Source organism: Myzus persicae, unplaced genomic scaffold (genome assembly GCF_001856785.1).
Source record: "Myzus persicae strain clone G006 unplaced genomic scaffold, MPER_G0061.0, whole genome shotgun sequence".
In the NCBI taxonomy this organism is placed as follows: domain Eukaryota; kingdom Metazoa; phylum Arthropoda; class Insecta; order Hemiptera; family Aphididae; genus Myzus; species Myzus persicae.
Genome location: NW_019103222.1, coordinates 497,085 through 517,960, shown reverse-complemented (window position 1 = coordinate 517,960; position 20,876 = coordinate 497,085). Strand labels below are relative to the sequence as shown.

The 20,876-nt window shown below is 33.4% G+C and overlaps 1 protein-coding gene across 4 annotated transcripts in view; it reads right to left on the bottom strand.

The window, feature by feature from the left end:
* Positions 1-20,876, bottom strand: part of LOC111034025 (collagen alpha-1(XVIII) chain) — a 246,854-nt gene that overhangs the window by 82,170 nt on the left and 143,808 nt on the right. The gene's annotated exons all lie outside the window — the stretch shown is intronic.

Below are 20,876 nucleotides of genomic sequence, written 5' to 3'. Positions count from 1 at the left end.
CCACCAGACGAAATTCGAACCACTCCATAGTAATAATAAATACATTATGGTATCTACTGTCAAGCGTCATAATATTATACAAACTATAACCAACTAATAATATTATAGGCCCGCTGGTCAACTGAAGCACGGCCGTCCAGCTATAACTGTAAATATCTAAATTCGTAAATAACCGGATACGTCATCTGCAGTGAGTAAAACAGGTGTATAGTTTTAATATTTCGCTTATGTCGACTCAGATATTATTATGTTGCACACATTACAAATACGTAATATCGTTTTATTTGAAATTCAGAGAATATACATGGCATAAATAAGTGTAATAATAACTATATATATAGTAGTGTCTATAAACTCACTATTGGATGTTTCGAACATTTCTTGGGGAATTTGTTTTCTTCTCAGATAATTACTAAGTCGAGCATACGTATTTTGAAATGTCGAGAATTCCCAGTATTTATACTATCCCCGTGTACCCAAATAAAGTATTAATAGCATTTATTTTGCATTTCTACGAGTACTGAACAATAATCGTAACAATACATAATATACTAAGCGGATACCGTTCTCACATACAGAGCAGGACAGTCAGAATCACCTATTAATTATATTATCCACTGCGAAAATGTGTTTCGTAGACGTTTCGTCGATAGAATATTACAAATCAAAATCAAAATCACCATTATACCGTCGAAAAAGTATATTATGGACACTTACACTACACCGGGTTTTATGAAAATTTAGAACACGGTCATTCATATGATATTTTCACGAACTTTTGTGCTCTCCGTCACACTCGCCGTAGAATTTATGATTTATTCAGCGGAGCTATCGGAGAATATAATTTTAACACAACACACAATGGAGATTAGCTGATGTGTGTAGTAGTCAGTCACCGTTGATGGTGGAATGAAATAAATGCATATCTGTTCAGACGCGTGTTATGCGGACCATTAGCAACACGAAAACATAAAATTCAAAACTTTTTAAGTATGACATATTATTATGACTATTGTAATTTTTGACTAATTAAAGCGTGCGGATTGTGTCCGATGCCATGATCCACATTGGAAACTCGTTGTTTGGAATTTAAACTATTTGTAAAAATCGGAACGTCATAATATTGCGTATAATGATGCGCATAACCGTCAGTTTTAATTACGTATAATATGACAATTAATGATTTTGTGTGATATTCATATGATGGCAGCTACACAGGGTTCATTTTTAAGCACGCTCACACCCATTTTTTCTTTCAAATGTAGTACATTTATTCCAATTCTGTAGATTTTTAGAGAATGATTAAGTACCTATATACCTGAAAACCATAATTTCAAATTACTGATATTTTTTCACACTACTAAAGCAGTGTCCTGCGGGGACACAAACTTTTATTTTTCAAATGTGCGCCCCCTACATTTGTTTACTGCAAATTATTCAGCGGACGATTTCCTCAAAAATGTTGATGCACCCAAATCAAAGTTCTATTTAGTACCTAGTTTCTGAAACATTTAAATGTTTATATTAAGGATGATAATCCTTGCAAACGAAACTACAAAACAACTCGTTAGAATTTTAATTTAGTTCCATCAAAACTGTTAAAAAAATATATCTGTTCAATAATCAACATTGAAAAATATAGGTTCCTGTTTGAAAAATAAAAGATTGTATCGTCATTTGTCACAGAATCATCCTTAAGTGAAACAAAAAATCTCAAGTATTCAAAAATATGCTCTTCGGATGTATTTAAAAATTCCAAAAATCAGAATTTGAATTTATACATAACTTAACCATAAAATATAGCGAGTATAAAAACACACTGTATATGTCTACTACCTATCTCTGTATACTGAGATTTAAATTTTAATAACTCAAATTCAACAACTGTTCCTGTGTGATTGTTTATGTAAAATATTGTAAATCGATGATTGTATGTTTTTTTTTTTTATTTATACACTATTTTCATCAAAAAAGTGAAACTGCATAATTGTGAACAAAATAAATAATAACGATATTGATTGTTGTTTACTCATCGTATGAGTTAAATGAGAAATATATTTGTCGAATATTTTAGTTTAAAATTTCGCCTTTGGTGTTTCTATTACATTGTATTGCATTTCATTGGACAAGTAGATTGCAAGCATTTTAGATGAAATATTACTATCGCACATAGTTTATAGTATATTTTAATAATACATTTAACACAAGTTATTTAACTCAATTTAGTTAATTAAATTTGACTGACAAAGACGTACCGCGCTGACCTATATTCACTTTAGTTGGCATATAGTTTACTGATGCGTTTTTTGTTGTTTTTTTTTTACTTGAGTTACAGCCAAAAAACAAAAAGGGTTTAATAACCAATAAATCGTACTCCTGCAGTTTATAGTATTTCGCATAACACGTAATACATTTTCTTTCCGCCGTGCATATATGTATAGGTGCTCCCATCTTAAATGAAAATGAAATTCAAATGTCATTGCAAAACGGTCTAATAATATGAGATGTAAAATGTTATCGCCGAATAAAAACCTGACGCGACATCAACAACAATATCGAATTATACATGGAATCCGGCGGAATAGAGGCCTAAAAACAAAACTGGCGAACAACCGACGGGGAGCGAGTCCGGAGCAATCTTCGCATCGATGGACCGCCGATCGAAATGAAATTATCTTGGTCGATCGCGATAATATTTACAGGGCAGTACCGCGTAATTTCGGTAAATATTGGACAAGACGTTTACCCACCGATACGCACAAGCGTATAATATCGTCACGCGATTTCGTGTACCTGCAGCGGCGGCAGTATATAATATTATAATGCAACAGACCGTCGGCCCCCTGTCAGCTGCAGTAATAGTCGTTATTATAATAATAATAATAATAATAATAATAATAATAATAATAATAATACTATCCCATCGGGAACACGTGCGGTTCGCCGGTTCGTTATGTAATTTTCATACACCGCGGCGGCTACCGGAGCGGGTCACCAGGCCCGCGGCGGCAAAAAGGGTATATCATCTGCATTTTTGCCCGGCGAAACGGGCACTCGCTCTTGTCGAACACTGTCTAACAATAATAATAATAACAATAATAATAATACGCTTGCACCGAGGCGGAGGCGATGACGAGACTTTTAAATTAATTAGATTAGGTACACTCGCGCGGTGTGTGCACACGCGGACGATTATCACCTCGTGTCGACGACGGCGATCCGCTTGGTGTTTTATACAGCTGACCGCCATCCCCCCCCCCCATCCGCATACCGCAACCTTGGTACCTCGGACGGAGAGGAGGAGCCTGCGCAACCGATGTTTGTTCTGAATTTGAATTTCACCGCGAAAAACGAGCTAAAAAAACGTACCGCAAAGACGTAAAAATGTTTTTTTTAAATTCATTTACCGCGATAGAGCATCTCTTAAAACAATATTTACACGGGGTTGATGAAACGTATACAGCATATTAAATTCGCTTGCAAAAATACCTAGGTTTTTTTTTTTTTATTAAACCGACACAGGTACCACAACGTTTACAAATAGCAGTAGTCGTCGATAATCTATCATTAATTTTTGAATACGGCGAGAGTCAGCCGAGGAATGTTGCGTTCTTTAAAGTGTTTTTTTTATTTTTTTTCATTAAATCGGATTCGTTTATATACACGTTTCATACACGATTTTCCGGGTATAAAGAGCTCTGGAATAGTTTTCCGGTAGCAATTTCAGAAATAGAAAATTGCGTCTACGTGTAACTATATACTTTAAACAGGTCGTTTTTCGATTTTTCATCAGTTTTTCTGTTTTTTTTTTTTCATAAGCGAGAGAAAAAAAAACCAATAAATAGTCACAAATGTTTGTGGGCGCGTATCGCGATTGTTACCAAATCCAGAACGGAATCTTTGTTCAAACGATTTATTGATTTCTAAAATTCACCCTCGGTGACATTTAAATTTTGGTTTGAAGATTGGCGGCTGTGGTGATTGAGGGTGATTGTGGAGTATTTCGGCGAGTGATTCGGGCAGGTTGTGCCTAATTCTGGTGTGGTGATTTCTAAGATTTGAAATCACAAGAAGCAACTGTCTAGCGACTCACTGGGTAAAACATACCTACCTGGGTGAGTTTCTATTAACGGATTTCTGTATTCTTATGGGTATTTAGTTTTTAGAAATCGTTGAATTTTACTAAATATTTAAAATACCAATTAGGTATGTAACAATAAAAAATTTCCATTCAAACCGTTATGAAAAGCTTAAACTCAGCTAACTATTTAAAATGTAATAATTAAGGTTTCAAAAAAAAAAAAAAATTAATAAAAAGATTCCAATCGTCATAAATTACATTATGATGATGCGTGTTAAACTCTACAGAAACTTCGTAGTGGACTGTTTTTTAGATTAATTTAGTAGTTATCATGTTGATTTCAACTGCGTCGCATATACATATATATATTGTATACGAGATCGTATAGCATCGAGATAAAAACATAATATTGCAACAAGAAAAAAATGCGCAACGAATGACTTTGTGCGTGTTGAAAAAGTGCACGGAATTATGAATTTGTCCGGCTCTGTTGAAGATTTAATCACTTCTGTATAGCCGAGCACTGTGTGGTGAGGTGGTTTAGTTGAAAAGCCATGACCGTCGTCGGGTCGCATCCCTTTCCGCAGAAAAACTTTTAGCGGCGAACCTTATATTTTACTCGACATCACTCCGCCCGGACCGGCGGCATTTTACCGTCCTCTCTGGGAAACGCCGAGAAAAGAGGAGAGAAAAAGTCCCGTTTGGAGAGTGCAGGTCAGTTACGCTGGTGAGTTGCAGACGCGCTGATATCAGACGCCTGTCAGCGGAGAGCGAGACGAATATTGTCACATCGACCTCGATTGTCACTCGGGGTCTTTGATTTGGATTTTCGAAAAAACAGAGAAATAAAATCTTTTTTCACAATGCACAACGGTGTTCGATTTAACCCGACCGGTCATGGCAGCTATTAGAAAACCGGAATGATATTTTTTCATAAGCAATATTGACGGGATGAATTTTTTTTCACACAAGACACTCAGCAAATCAAAACATATTATATAAAAACATTTTTGCAAACGATTTTTTTACATAGCTTAAAACCAATACGAAGTACAATAAACATTAAATTTATTCAAATGTTTCTTGTTTTGTATCTATAATCTTTTTATTTTTTTAATGACCATAATGCATAATTATACATATAATATGCCGGTCGGAATATTTGTTGGAGTATTTTCACGAATAAAAATCGAATTTCGAAAGAGTAGCTTTACACATCAATGACTTCAAATAGCATTTTAAAAAATCATCAAATAAACGTCAATTAGTGATTAAGAATAAAAAAAAACCCATTGTGTAACTGTTATGATGTGTTTAAGGTCAAAGGTATACTCGGTCGCGGCCGTACATCATTTGCACATCGTCTGTTTACCTGTGCCAAAATATCGTACATCATTTGCGCATCAACATGCTGAACAATAGAATTGTATAAAAAATAGTTTTTGATTGAAAATGTAATGATTTTCATAAATCATATGTAATAAATAAACCCATGTAATTAAAATAAATTGAATAAATCTTCGATGTTCATCAATTTTTATTGAGGCATAACAATTTTTTTCATCTTAGTTAATATGTTATTGCTAACAATAATGATAATCCTACACAATATTATCTCAATATTCTCAGCTTATCGGCCCATTATGTTCCATCGCTGCCATCACAAAATCTCTCCATTTCTCTCTATCATATGCGTCGTCAAACATATTTTAAAACAGAAATATCTGTACAATATTTGAAAGTTGATGAATGAATTTCAAGATCAAAGCTAGAAAACAACTAGCACTTTTGGGTGTACACTTTTTTTAAAATTCTATTGTTAAATAATATTGATGCGCTAATGATGTAAGACCTTTTAAACGGCTGATGCGCAAATGATATATAACCTATAAATCGAACGATGCGCAAATTTCTTACAAAAAAAGGTCTAAATTAACAATAGCGATGAGCAAATGACAACCGGCGTCGGTCGCAGGTATATTTTTAATAGTCGATATGAGTTTGTGTTGTGTCAAAAACAAAAACTGTTGTATAAATGCAAAAACAAACAAAGTACGGAGGAAGTATACACTTTCAATACGGGATTGGCCCAAAGTCATTCGGTTTTCGAAATTATTTCTATCAGAGTAGACTTTCGAATATTGTCGCGTGTACGAGTGTCATGCATAATGCAATCTGCTTGCCACTGCACGTACGACGCACAAAATCCCCCCGTACTTACTTTTTTTTTTTTTTTTAGTAACCTGAGTAGAAAACCGTTTCTTTAGTTCTTACACAGTGTCTCGTTTAACCGTGCCTATAGAGGGCTATAGACCTTAGCAGGTGGTTTAGATTGGTTTAATTTATTTTTATCCTCCTTTTTTCCCCGCTCGGTATTAACCCGTGAGATGACGTATAAATATAAACAAAAAATTCGAGAGAACCCAACGTAGAGTGAGTTAAATTACGTAAGTCGTCGTGTAATACGGAGCGTAACGTGCGATAAATAAAAACAAATTCAAATCGGACATTTATGAATACACATTATATCACGAATGCCGCGTATGAAGAATAGGCTTTTGGATTAAGTCGTTTTAGGCGCATTATTATATCTGTTTGTTTTTGTATAACTTAATCTAAAAGGGTAGTCAAGAGGATGTAATTTACGACGTTTTGGGCACAATTTCAAACCGTTATTAATATAGTAGTTTACCGAAAGAAATATTAAATGGCAGTTGCGCATAGGAAACCATATACACGTTGTTGATCACATACTTTTATATATATATTATCATTGTTAATGTACATAATAATATTTTAAACATGTTTTTATGGATGCTAATGCACTCGAAATACCACATCGGTTTTTAGATGAAAAAGGATTTATATTTTAATCTACGGGTTTAGTATTTTAATCTCTTTTATATGGTTTCATTCGAACAATTTTACGAAATAATACGTAATATTACTGAAACACAAACCTAAATAATTTACACATTGATTAAATTCAAAGCTTGGTCGTATAATAACCAATAATAAGAAGACCATAATAATAATAATAATAATAATTAATAATTAACTAACGTAGAAGGTACGACACACGAATTGGTACATGTGGATGTTTGTAATGGTATACGTAATTACATTTTAGAGTTACGTGTAGCCGTGTAGGTATAGTTCAAAACTGTTCGATAAAAAATTTAAAAATTAATATTGCCCATCTATCTACGTACATTTCATCGCAGTGTAGACGAAATCATTTTTGCGATAAAAAAGCCGCGATTGTGTTCAATGAGTTATAACTATTTATTTGTGAAATGTCCCACATTTAGAACAATAGTGGTCGAGTCAATTGCTCGTGTTAAAAAAAAAAACAGTTTAAAACAAAAAAATCAAATTGTGTAGTTTTCCACAAAGTGTTTTATGATTAATTCTGGTTTATACACTTTGAGCACCGAAGTGCGTATTTGTAAACTCTTATGAATTTTACAAAATAATTAAACCGTTCTTAGACTCTTTAAACTGATATTCATGTAGTTCCTAGAAATATTCAATGATGGTGAGTTTCTATAAAGTGTGATTTGCTCCCAACGATATAGAGTTGCTCGTTCCAAAAAAGAAATATTGTATTTTTTTTTTTAGATACATTCACGTCATGATACGCTGTATATGATAGGTATTATATTCGTTTGTTTATACAAAATTAAAATACCTATAGGCTATAATTGATGAATTTTGTATTAGTTCTCAAGATCATCCAAATACTATTGTCATGAGACATTTGAATCGTTGAAAACAAACTAGTAAAAACTAACAAACTACAGTAAAAAAATACAAACAATTTTTAGGTCTGTCAATTTATTGATTCCATATTTATTCTTTCTTATAACTTATAAGCAGTGTGAAAAATAAATCAAATATGAGTATGCCATTCTATCAATTAACAACTGTAAACTGTAATGTATACCAAACTTTTACAGAAGCGTGGATATTAATTACCTTATGTTCTATCTACAAAAGAATTCAATGCGTTTAAAGTTTGATGCAATTATTATATGGCAACCTTTTTGTTATTCATCCACTATACAAATTACGCTTAATTATCACTCAAAAGCTCTTAAAATATATTATGTAACTGCACCATACCTTGAATTTGAATATTCGTAACAAATTATTAGAGTTTTGCTGGCGTAGAATTTCGTGTAAAAATATCATATTAATTACGATTCTAATTAATCTACTAAAATCTTTAAACATAATAATAAAAAGCTATTTCATATTACTTAAGAGAGATTAAAATAATATTTTTTCAAAATATTGACTTTTAGAATATTATATGTTTTTGTATTAGTTTCGTACTTCTGCAATAAAGTCATTAAATTTGTAATCTCATTTTCATTCGAAAATGTTAACTTTCATATCGTTCTAAAATTAAATAAATGAATGCGTTATCTAAGTGTTTTCGTACAAAAGCGACAGTGAACTGTACTTATTTAAGTTTTATAATCTTGGATCAACCAAAGGCTAATTTTAGAAACGAAAAAGTTGACAGAGTTCTTTTCGAGTTAACTTGTTTTAAATTGGTCAACTACTCGAACGAATTCCATAAAAGTCCTTTCGGGGGTTATTTTCCTTTGTTCGCGGACCTTCATATCTGAAATCACAAACCAATTGTTTCAAACTGCAAAAGAGTCCGATGGATATTTATTGTGCGGCGTTTCGTCTGTTCGGCACTCAAAGCGAAAAGTTTTCACACAAAAGCCGAGTTTGGATTTTTCCCATCGATTTTTTTATTTCTCGAATGTATCCGACCTCGGACACAAAAGCGCCGTTCTTTAAATAACACATAATAGACTAATGCGGTTTAATTAAGATCGACTCGGATTTCGATGAGGAATTTTTTTCGAAAAAAAAAAACATTTTTGTCGATCACGTCGCCGCGAGTGCACAAATAATAATAAATACAACTGCGGTCGACGATCGATGCAATTCGGCAACGTACGTCATGTATTACTATGAAAATATAATATAGATAGTGCCTATAATAAAGTGTATTTGGGTATTATGTTATGGTAAACTTGAAAAATGCGTACAAATCGCGTTGTAATTAAATATCGTGAGTCATATATTTGTATATATATATGTATATGATCGTCGTGGGATTTAAAATAAGACGGTAATTGTGTAATCGAACGACGACTGTTTAGTTTCGCACCTGTAATTAACACATCGTATACTGTTTTATATTTCGACGACAGAACTGAACCGTCTTAGGCATAACACGACTAAAAAAATGTCCACGCTGCAAACAGTGTGAAACACCGAGACCACTTTCGTGCTATCTGTGACTGTCATATTATTATTGTTATCGCGCGACATGGTTTTCTTTTTTCTTTTTTTCAGAAATCGCCGAAATAGTCGGCCATTTTTGAAATCGATCGTCGACGATTTTGCGGCACCTACGGAGTCATCACGTCCTCGCCCATTTCCACGGTGCGATTTTATTTATTTTCTTTTTCCCACCGATAAACGACGAAAACCAACAGCACTCTCCACACGCGCCGCACACGCTCATAAATTATTATATTTTAGTTATTTATGCACGGATTAATTGCTGTTCATTAATCGTATACGTTTGTCCAATTAACAACGGCTGCGGATACGTGTCGTTTGCGTCTGCCAAGACGTCCGGAGCGTACACTATTTGCCGGAACATCTAATTACGCCGCGGTCCCAGAAATTTCGGATTACTACTCCGGGACCGGGAAGTGGGAACTGTTTGGGGGTCGAGTTAAAGCGAAAGCTCTCCGTCTTACCAAATTGCATCCGAAAGACATGGAGATTAATTTCAGAGTAAACGCAACCGCAATTCCGAGTCCCGCGCGCCGTTCGCTAATCGCACATCTTAAATGAATACCGTTTACACCTTTTCGTTTGCCGCTCTGCAAACGAAATAATACAATTTACTCGTCGCAAGCCACACGACCTCCTCATAAAATCGTCTTCAAACCGCCGAAATAATTTAAGAGTGCCAAAGCAATTTATATCAATATTTCATTGCGACCGTCAGAAACCATCTCTTACTCGCGGCGGCGTGCCCGCTGCAGCGGTGCGGTGCGAACAAACGACAGACGGGTAAAAAATAATAAATCCAAAGGGGAAAATGTCAACGCTTAAAATGTCCGCGTGTCCCGAAATGATATAAAAAAAATTGGGTTTTGATATTTTTGTTGTTGAACGTTGAAACATAATTTCGCTCTGATATTTGTACCGGGGGTTTTTTTTTTTTTTACAAGTTATTTTGCATTCAGGAATTTCCCCCCGCCTCTAGATTGTAATACGCAGGATCTATATGCCATCCATCCGAATTACTGGAATACTTGGCGAAATGATAGAGATTTTCAAATTCAAAGCTACAAAAACAAATTCCAAAAGCCTACATTTTACATATTCCAGTATTTGTATAGGTAGTTACAGAAAACACTTTACGAACAAATTGTATAATAATATTATGATCACGTTCCTGCAGCAGTGCTTTTACGGCGCTTTAAAAAGCATCTACCTTTTCGTACCTATATAATATAATATAATATAATATATAACCTACTTGCAATAAAATTAATCAGAAATTCGTGCACAATACGGGAACGCCAACGTTTGATCATTACAAACTCTAACGCAAACATGTATAATATAACATTGCGTTATCGAGAAGTTAATACGTTCCATTAAAAAATAAAAAGCCATTTTGTGTTCTCACTATATTCTGCTGTGCACAATACGGTTTCACTCTATAATATTACACTATAATAGGTATACGCGTATCTGCCGGCAGATGTATTGTATTTTTTTTTTTTTTTTTAATAACGTGACCTCGGTGAACATTTTCGTCAACCCGAAACAATTTAAAACGTTCAACTTCGACAGCAGTATGGATATCAAAACACTGATCCTTTGAACAACCCCGCGACAAAGGATCTCGTAGCCCGAATTATTCGACGCGCGCAGTAATGATATATATATATATATATATATATTATATTGTTATATTTTCCGTTCGTTATAATATACGTCTTCCGTTGTCGTCAAAACTCGGTATAGTTTCCGAGTTATGTGACGGCAATTTCTTTCGTTTCTGATTTGTCACGTCCTGGCGAACAGGCACCTAAGATACCGCGTTCGAGTTTGAAATTGAAATTACCTTTCTCGGATGTGCCCGAGTCGTAAAAGGAGTTCCTTAAGGGCACTATACATTATTATACAACGTAATATACCGCCGCCGCGGAGATGTTCGATGGCAAGACGGTTTTAATCTCATCGATGTAGTGCACCAATTTGTGCTTTCTTAGCAAAACCGCAAACAGCGTCCCCGATGGATACAGTTCCGTTGCACAAGGCACGCTAATTTACTTACGTCTAACGATGCGCAATTCGAATTACCATAATTATTATTTAAACATCTCAGTCCGCCGCGGTATAGGGTCAGTCACAATATAATGGATACCCGCCCGTCGACTAAAATATTGCGATTATCGTGTTTAACGAAAACAATTCTGTTCGCGTCATTATATTCGAGTCGAATTCCTTCCACTAAGGTTATCATCATGGCTAGACAGGGCTCGGAAATTGATGGTTTTCACATTTTTGAAAAAAAAATACTGGACTTCAAACGATGTTATCAATTCCGTAAGTTATCAACGGCGAAGAAGCTTCCGGTAATTATTTGTATGACGAATTGTCATGCTGGAGATTTGGATAATTTTAAACTCGTAATTTTTTTCAATCATTTTTATGTAATATTAGCATGGATATGTCGTTTTTTAGGGTCATCAATTTCCAAGCGCTAATTATGATAATAAATAGTACATTAATATAATATTATTCTAAGAGTCGGCCACCGTGTTAGGCCACCTACGATGACGCACTCATAGTATTATACCAACGATATTATTTTGAATAACATAATGAGATATCGAGTGGTAGACTTGGTGGCGGGATGTACGAACTGCCGAATAATTAATTACCGTGTTTAGGTAAGTCAACTCTACGATTTCTAAATGTTATTTTTGGAAAACAGATGTAGCTAACACTGCGCGTGTCAATCCTATTAATGTGTTTTCATGTTTCCGAAACTTTTTAACTATAATAAATCGCATCTAAAAAATAAACACTCAGATGCCGTGTATGGACGTATGGTGTACTATATCGGGATCTAAAACAACATTCTTTCATTTTTTATTTAAAATCAGATGTGCCCAAAATAAATACGAATGTAGTGCAATTATTTCATGGGGTTTCTAAAAAAAAAAATTGTTATTTTAAGGTCATTTTAAATTGAAAACTGAAAATCGACTTCCTAAGAAACCTAGATATTTTATCGATGAATTCAAACACGTATAAAAAATTTTAATCGGACATTCCGAAGTATGTGTAATTTACCACCGCTTATCGGTCTAAAACGTATGAAAAACACGTGAGCTGCAGCCCCCTTAATAATAATAATTATAACTTACAGTTGAAGTGCAGTCTATGCGTATTGTAGGGTAGTGTATTGACTGGTTTGTGTACTCGAGCACTCGAATAGATTTGGTTTTTTGTTTTTAGCGAGATAGTGGATATATTTGCAAAAATCTTAAGTTTTTTTTTATCGGCCCCATACCGATAAGTCACGGAATATTTAAAACTCTCAATATCACGTGTGAATAATATTCCAATATTTTTCATCAGTTCAATTGTAGTTATTTTGTATCCAATACGATCGTATACATTATAGGTGCATAAGCCACCGGCAGACCAAGTTGCATTCATACCACCTACACTATTTCCGAGTCTGCTTATATTATATCCGAGAGGATATAATATTCCGTTCATATTTGATTACACAAAGGTCCAGTGTCTAGAATAACTGTAATGGTTTCTAGTATTTATAGTGTCGTCGTCTTTCATTACTGCAGATGCACGTAGCTGTTTAATTTCAGTAAGTGCGCATATTTTCACTGTGCATCGTATAATAGTATAAACAATAATACTTACGTACCGTTACTGGTACAGTGTCCGCTATGGGTATACTATCATTGCCGTTATGAACATGGATGAAAGTTTTCAAACGGTGGAAACGGTATTGAATTAAAATACTTCGGATTAATGGGATTGAAAACGATTTTATGTTATCATATATATATATATATATATATTTCGCAGTTGACATCGGAGAACAACACTATGATATGCGCGATCCCATCACAACAATATGATAGGCGCCCATCTCAAAACGTCAGAAATGATTGAACATTGCAAGACCCGTAGAGAAAATGAAAACTTACCGAACGCGGTAAACCGAGGGACGACGCACAAGTCCCATAAAATAATACGCCCTCTGCAGAATTCCAAAGGTCTTCACTGCGTTTAACCGAACGTGTCGCACTGTAATATGAAACGACATTTTGGGGCACAATTTTTTGAGTCGCTGAAGACTACAATAGTAGACTATGCGCATATTACACTGCCCACGGGACGTCAAAAACGTCTAGGATTACTAGGACCACCGCTATTATATAGATGAATTATAAGACGGATAATATCCCTAGACGTCGATGTATAGAACAATGTTATCACGAATTTTCAACGACGCTCGACTTAAGCCTCGATGTGACAATCACAACGAGAGACCATAATCAGTATAATTTAATATGATGACAATACAGAATGACTGAATGCCGAGGAGTAACGAGAATTATTAGGTATAGTAAACGACTACGATAAAATACCCCAAAATCCAATACGCGAATCAACGTAAATAAACACAAAACGATAGTTGATACTTTAGTTGGAAAAAATCCAGCCATTTTTAAAATATCCGAGAAAAGCAAAAAATATACAATAACAGAAAACTGGAGAAAATCTCATTTATTTGTTGTAATTTAAAACGATTAATATTCATAGATACTATATATATACAGAAACTATATTGACGATATTCTTTGTATTAGCTTTTTCTAGAAATGTCGTTTAATGTTTTAAATATTTTTTAGATCTTTCTAAGCTTTCGTGTATTCAATATTCATGCACTCTTAAAACCCGCTGATCTTATAAATAGCATATTATAATATTTAGTAATTCGGTTACTGGAAATCGGTATTAGGAACAATATCAAAGGTGGTGTGGGAACTGTTGTTTTACTATACTGAATATTTCTCCCCATTGTGTGCCATGGCCATTTATGCAGTTTACCTGTATATTTAGCCATCCATCCAGGTTGGTTTTATTTCGTATATTATCTTTTGTCAGTAGAAAGCGATTAGAAAACCGCAGATGCGTAACCACTGTACCGACGTTCCTTGTTTCGATACCGCGAATTTCGGTTAACAAAATTTAAGACGATAGCAACAAATCGTTAAACCCATAGCTACCTATAATTAGTGGTTACACAATATTATGGAACAACTCGGGTTTCGATAAAAAAAATCAGTTTAAACTTATTGTGCGACATTACAAATTTAAGCATACATTGTTTTATAATTATACTCTCCAACCGGTTTTATATTAAATTTAGTAATATTTCACTCGAATAGATTGTGCATCGACCAACCGTTTGTTGATTTACCTACACGAGCAGATTGGGTCGGTTGGCCGACCACGACCGTATTTAATTCTCCAACACATCATAATATTATTGGGAAAAATCAACTTCTCCTCACTATAATATACGAAGATTTGTGATCGATGAATGACTATACTTGTTGTGGCGGTCGGTAAGACTGAAAAATGTAAGACTGAATAAGTCGGTTGCAGTAGGACGTATGTAGGTAGGTATGTCACGTACACGCCAGTTTCGGTACGAGAAGGAGGGGGAGTAGGAGGGGGAGGAGATGGAGGAGGGTCATTAGGCCCACGAGAAAACCGAATATAATACTGTAACTATACACTTGTAGTTCTGTGTTCTGATTGGATGTCTCCGTCAGTCGTAATGTTTCAATCTTTTTCACGACCGAGTATTATATTACATGCATATTTTTTTTTTTACAAAAATAATAATATACAAGTTTATTAAATTTGAATAATTTAAAATCGCTATGAAAAATGGGCTCGAGTGTAGTTTATTTGCCAAACATTATTTTTTACGAAGGGATCATCAACTATTTAGTATTTATGGGACGATTCGGTGGCGCACATATACGACCAAACGACGTAAATTTGGGTGGCTTACTTTCTGATAATGTAATAGCTCTTAATTGTCTTGAGATTTCCAAGTAAATCAGAATTAAAAGTTTATAATAAAATTGAAAATATAATCTTGAATAAAAATCGAAATATAAGACAACGTGAGCAAATAATTTATAAATATATCCATTAAAAAAAAAATTGATTGTTTGATATATTGTTATAAATGTTGGCAGATGTATGATTTAGAATAATATGAACAAATTAGTTGTTCGAACATTTTCTTTCAATGCTTAAAATATTATATACAAATATTCAAACTTATAATAAATTGGTAATGTAATCAAAATTATTAGACCTATTTAAAATGCACGTGGGCTAAAATATATTTGAGCGTTAAACCTATGAGTAGTACGAGTACTCAAATGTCGTGGAACTATTGAAATTATTATAGAACCATAATTTATAATTATTTTTAAAGAAATGTTTGAAAATAAAACAGCACTAACTTTCTTTACACAATACGTATAAAGTATACATTGAATGAACGCAGTGTGAAAACTCCGATGACTTCTTGTCCAAGACTAGATTATTGTATGAATATAATTAAATCTAAAAATGATTTACATATATTATGGCTATCGCACGTGTCTGTGTCTTAGAAGATATTTTACACGGAAAATCATTATGATGAGTTGATGCCCATTTAAACATGGAATGTCAGAGTCGTGGTATAGGCGTGTTTCTAAAGAAAAACATTAATTTTTTACTAGACATTCGTTTTCAACAGTAAACGTCCTTTGATTCGACGCTCTGGTGAACTCCATTCTGCATGGACGTTTCATTATAATATGATGTACTTTGTTGAGATGACTTTTTGTTGAGAAACAGGAAAGGTACTGCAGAATGACTCAGGTGTTATATTTAATCGATTCTTGCTTAAACGTAGCAAATTCGAGCAGGAGGCTTTCGTCAAAACGAGTGGCGTTAAAATAAAATATAGGTATACAACCAGCGTGTCTTTTATGCACATTTAATTGGACCCTTAATAGCTTTTCCCGGGGTTCTGTCGAGGACGAATCGTAATTGAAAATCTACCATTGATTGAGCCCAAAACAGGACCGTTTATTTTTTATTCATTAACTAATATTTCGGACGTTTGATGGGTTTTAAGCGTTAATAAATGTCAAGAATAAATAACACGGGGACACGCAATTAGAATAGACGGCGTTGGCGACTTGGGTGATATAAAAGATAGGTACAAGTTTGACAAGGTTAACATATCCCATGAATAATTTCGCTTGACATTACATGCGTACAGCGCTTAAAACTTTCGATGCAATTATCCATTCCGGGTCATGGTGTGCGTATACGAGTAAAGAAAATATTTTATGCATGTAATTTTTCCATAAAACAGAAAAAAAAAATGGTCGTGAGCTTGGAAATGAAAATCCAAAGGTCAGTTTATAATATTATCATAGTAATAAAAAAAAAGAAATGTTTTAGGGCATTGCGCAGGAAGCGAACATAACTTTGGATAACAATATGATACATACGTAATTTTGTTACGTAATATTTTACGTATGATTGTGTTTACACATGTTAATGTTATGAAACGAATTCGTGTGTTTATGTCGAATTTAACTAAAACGCGTAGAAGATTACAATATTATATTGAATAATATACTACTCATACCGATGGCCTCGGAAGCCGATGAATTTTTTAGATCCACGAAAGAAAAAGATTATACAATATACTACAACACGATAGCAACAGGTTTTGGTACGACGGCCGTAGGTATACTATACGATAAATTATGTATACGATAAAATGTTAAAAATTTAAGTAAAACAATTACGAATCATTTACGATAAATTTGTTTTTAAATAGAAAATCAATCAACAATGATAGCAAGTGTAATAGGTACGTATATTGAATTGTACTTAAACACAATATACTTTTACGACGTTAAACGATTGCGATGACCTATATCGAGAAAAAAAATGAACAAAAAATGAGATAAGGCGTATTATATGACCCACGTTAACCCCGAACACTACCCGTGTAATGCAATCTAAACAAATGTTTAGCTGACTTGGCGCAAAGGGACTACTTATTAAAAATGTCTTGCGCGTTGAAGCTAAACCATGCAGAGCCGTCGTAAGGACTCGGCTGGGTGGCCGCTAGGGATTTTCAGCACAGTTCGTTTTTCATCCATTCCAACACTTTCAACAGGAAATATACGTCTTATTGTGGACCAAGTGAAAACTGCAGAGCAGTGAAATATATATAAACACATTTTTAAAGTGTCTACATTTTATTTTTATTTTCGTGACAAAATAATAAGTACCGTACAATATGATGATGCAATATAAATCAGAGAGGAAAATTAATTTTATTTGGATCATCGTAATAATAATGTTTTGTATTGTTTGTTATGACAGGATAAACATCAATAATGTGTTTTTGGATGTTTTCTGAATACGTGCCTTCTCGGTGTATTTTGGCTTTTAAATATTTTTTTTATTTTAAAAATCCTTATTTGTCAAAATGCATTTACCTCTAGAATATTATTCATAACAAATTGTACAATTGATGACGGTGTATCTCAATTTAAATATTATTTTGACGTCATGTAACGGGGTATTGTCCATTACTTGGAAAATCGTAAATTGTTAATAATTCCATTGTTACCGAGGTATATAACTACAATATTGCAGTTTAAGTACGACACAACTACTACTTTTTATGCTATCTCCTGAAAATACTGTCATTATTAAGCCGTAGTCGAAGTATTATTTTGACTATATACTATTATTTTATGAAAACTATTGTTTAAGGATCAGGTACATTTTGCTTCACTAAATGAAGATTAATTAACAATCAAGTCAACTTCTTAAAACGTGTACTATGTAGTACTATTATATGTGATAATTTACAAAAAAATATTCTATTTTATTCCATAAATTATGTATATTTTTTAAAAAAGAACTGCTAGGATTAATAAGCTAATACTCTCAGGAAAATGATTGATTTGAGAATTTAATTTAAATACTCGATAAGTGTTAACATATTTTGTTACTAAAATATTTTGATGTAGGTAAAAATATTTTGATGTAGGTATTATAGTGCTATTAACAAAACTTAAATTATTTTCTTTGTTTAGTTAACCATTGATTAAATTATCAACAACAATATAGTCTGTAGAATCGTTATCATAGTATTTCAATATTCGAAATAACAATTTTATCCAATTTATTTGCTTTATAATTTGTTAATAATTATATGCTAGCTGGTAAAACGCACTCATACAGAACATAATGAATTGCATACAAATTAGTTTTTGGAAAGCTTGATAAATTAATTTGTAATTATAGTACACGAATGAATAAAAAAAAAAACAAATAATAAAAACAAATTAATATGAATTTTAAAACGTATTTAAATCTAGACAATTTGAACATCGGAAGATTAATTATTATTTTGCTCGGCATAAGTAATCAGCTCATTTAAAACATGAATAAAATCAATTTCGTTCGCGTCTTTCATTTGTACTATATTGTTAGGGGTATGTTGGTAGACTCGATACTCCCAGACTTGGGGGCGAGGGAAAAACAAGTTTCTGGTGTTCGACAAAGAGTTAGTAATCGAGACGGGGTGTCATAATAACATTTTTTTATCTCGCACGCACACAGAACATGGCGTGCACAGACCAAACAACCCCAAGCCCTGTACACTTATTATATTATATCTGTCTGGTCTGGATTATTCAACGTTATCAGTCGTATATGACGTGTGGAAATATTATTGTTCATTATTTTTATGTATACAAAAAAACCAGTGTCTTACACCTAAAAAATTAATAATGTGCTGTGCAAAAATGTAAGTTCTACATTGAGGTGGTTGTAAAACCAATAAACATCACGGATTTCAAATAAAACTTAACGAATTCACTCTTTGCCGTGGCGCTGAGCCGGTTTTGAACAGTTAGCTGCAATTTAATTATTCTATAAGCACCCATACTCACTGGTCCATACTGTACTTACCACAGAACCCTTATTTTATCAAAACAAGAATTCTTTCGAAGTCAAAAATACTATAATAATATTTTTTTTCCACGAATAAAACACGAAAAACCAACTCGATTTGTACACATCTATGGGTGCAAGGTCTCTCCCCCCCCCCCCAAAATGCACCGCCAACTACATCATACGGCACCTACCTATATACTCGGCTATTCTAACGAACCGTCGTCGACTTGCGCACTGCCTCTTTACAACCCTCAAGAGTTCGAGTGTATAGTTGATTGGTGCATAACAATATAACATAATATAGTTAAACATAACAAACGTACTCACAAAGGTGGTCATTAACTAGTTAAACAGTTAAAGCTAAAGTAAATAGTTAGTTAATTCTATAATTAACTTAATGCCTTATCTCGTTAAAGAATCCATTGTAGTAACTTTGCTTTTACCGAATGATTGAAAAAAATTATAGCTTAATTTCAAACCACGTTTAATTAGTTAATGAATTTTTGTTTTGTATAATCACGCTGCACACAGTTATTTTAAATACAAATAAATATTCTTTGGTTTATTGATTATTTGTTCGACTCAAACGTTTCAACCGCTACATATAGCGTGCAATAAAAAAAAAAAAGTAGGTTTTAACTTGTACCAATAAGATGATGTATATCTAACAATTGCTGCAAATATTTTGATATTATTTAAACAACTGATTGTTGCACAATACGTGTGAGCTGTGTGGTAATTAAAAAATAATAGCTTAATAAATTATTTTTAACAGATTTAAGTTAATATTATATTCCACAATACTGATTTTAAAAATTCAAAGTTAAATTTCAAATTGTTTGCTGACTTATAGATTAACGTTCCTAACGTTGACCTAACTTAGTTAACCAAAGTAATTTTTGTTTTATTAACTTGCTCGCCGCAACCTTTTCAGTTCCACTAAAATCCAATCAAGTCTTAGTTATACATTATTTATTCCTAAATATATATATAGAATGTTTCTATGTTTGTTCTCTGTAGACTCAAATACTGGGCCGTTTTGAATATAACTTATATCATAGATTTCGAATATGAGACTCGAAGGGTGCTTATAATTTTTCAACCTAAGGTTGCTTTAGGGTGGTTTACACATGAATTTTGTTTCGGAAAATATTAATTTGCCACGGTTTAGTATTACATAATAACTGGAAATATGGCATACAGACATTTTTAGGAATACATGTAAAAAAAAAATCTCAAAAATACCTACCTGTATGATTTGCTTCTCAATCCTGGACATATTTTTTATACAAACCAATAAAGACGAGTTATTATTGTTGCCAATATCTTAACATTTACCGTATTCACTTACGCCGGCTTTAAATTGTTCGCCGAATCCGTTTCCGTTTTTTTGCCCTCGCATCAAAGAATATGTCCAGAATAATTGAGACCTAACCTAACCTAACCTAACCGTTAAACACATAGTGGAGGAATGCGCACTGTACGCCTCAATACGCACCGACCTAAAGATGCCAACCAATGTTGCAGAGGCACTCGATGAACATAACACGTCAAAAATCATTAAATTCCTAAGCATTACTAATATTATTAAAAAATTGTAAACTCTGTAAATAACAACTGTAAA